This window comes from Triticum dicoccoides, chromosome 3B (assembly GCF_002162155.2).
Source record: "Triticum dicoccoides isolate Atlit2015 ecotype Zavitan chromosome 3B, WEW_v2.0, whole genome shotgun sequence".
NCBI classification, from domain to species: Eukaryota; Viridiplantae; Streptophyta; class Magnoliopsida; order Poales; family Poaceae; genus Triticum; species Triticum dicoccoides.
Window position 1 is genome coordinate 754,876,215 of NC_041385.1, and position 2,113 is coordinate 754,878,327.

Below are 2,113 nucleotides of genomic sequence, written 5' to 3' on the forward strand. Positions count from 1 at the left end.
GCGCCGACATCTTGGTCTAGCTCCGCGACTGCTTATTACATGTGCTAAACTTTCCTTCACACTAATGCATCAAGACGTTGGAGCTTCCACGGCTTGACCATATCATTGGGACCGGCACCCTCGTGCCAAGGCACGTTGCCGATCTAGTATTGTTTATGTCTTGCAGGAACCGTCCGCTGAGGTGTGTTCTCAATTTGATTCACTAGCATGAAGAACCAACGCACCCCATTTTTGTTGAGCACTTGCTTGTCAGTTGGACCGTAGTCATATAGTCATTATTAGTTTAATGCATATGGCAATTGTAGTATCATATAGCCATATTATAGGTGTTAAAGTTTCGGTCTTCTTTTCTTTGCCAAGCCTTAAATTATGAGATTAGAGCATCTTTAGCAGACCCCTTAAAACCGCGACCCTTATAAGTGGGATAAGGGCTGAGAAAAATCATGTTTAAGGGCCAAAATCGGATGCGGCGGAACAGAGCCCGCAAACACGAGCGGTAGAAGAGAATATCTAGATTTGTGGGCCATGTCCCGCGCGCTTCCGATTTCGGCCCTCAAACCGTAAATGCACGCAAATGAATTGACAGCGATTTTCAACAAATGAAACATAAAATGCCGAGAATTCAAACATGATATTGCCACCACCACATAGTTTTGGCGGCCTTGCAACATAGTTTTTGTGCTATAACCCAAAAGACATCGCATCCGGCATCACTCCATCATCATCATCATCATTACAAGATGAAATCTTCACCGCCACCATTGCCACCACCACTTGCCGAACCACCATGCTCACCAAACCTTGGCAACGCATGGCCTCTTCCGGCTAGCCTCCTCCTCTCCAAGATCTCCAACCTTGCCATGTCATGCCATTCTTTGGTGACCTCGTCCATCTCATTTCGATTCATCATCATGATCTTGTTCTCCTCTTGAAGGAGTTTGGCCATGGCTTTGTCCTCCGCGGCATTTGCTCTTCTCTCCTCAATGAGGGCCTTGCGGTCGGTCTCCTCCTTGAGTAGTTGACACTTCTCTTGCTTCTCTTGAGCCTTCTTCTTGGCCAACTCATTTTTAGCCTCCAATGTCTTGATCAGCAATATCTCATTGGACTTGACCATGTCATCAAGCTTCTCCCGCAAGATTGATGCCCTCGTTTCCTTCTTGATCTTGTCTTTGGCTTCTTGTTTCCATCGGGCTTGTTCTTGTTTCTTGGGCCATCGTCCTCTTCATCATCATCATCATCATTCATCTTGCTGAGGGAACCTCTCTTTGGTGGGGATTCTTTCTCAATCACCTTCCACTTCCCGCTATCTTTGAGAAGTTCCCAACAATGCTCTAGCTGAAATGCCTTTTTGCATGAAGCTTCCATGTCCTTGTAACTTTCTTGCGCAATTTGTCCTACAAAATGGAAACAATGTCAAATTGTGCAACTGCTCCGAGTTGTACAAAAGATTTGCACTTGGGACATGAAAACGAACTCACATAGTTGGCTTTGACGACACCACTTGTAGGTGCATTGCGCACTTGCGTCAAGAAAGCAGCCCAACGACTACAAATTGGCTTGATGACATCCCAACGACTTTGAAGAGACCGAAAGATGCGTGGCGTCCCGTTGGGATACTTTGTCATCATGGGGAAGAATGATCCTCGATCCTTTTCCAACACCGCTTCACGGTTTGGTTGGTGCCGGTGCACGCATCTAGAGACACCGACTCCCAAGCCTTGGTCAAAACTTTATCTTCCAATGGAGTATAGTTCTTCGATCTTGCGTATTTTTCTTGCGCTTCGTCGTACACCCCCTTGTCAACCTCCTCCACATCATCTTCTTCCCCGTGACCACGCCACCATCCATCTCGTTGTAACCGTCCTCACCGATCGGGGTTTGATCGATGTCGACGGTGTTGTCGTCCAAGATTTGCACGAAGTCGGCCCGCGCATGATGGATACCAACGCTACAATTGCGCTCGACATGTCACGTACAAGAGGAATGAACTCAAATGAAAGAAGTGCGGGAAACCGAAGAATCATACCTTGCGCCCATTCAGTCGAACATCTTGGGGGTGGCAGCAGCGCCATCGCCAGGAGTGCTCGGGGCAGCTCTTGTCAGAGCAATCGGG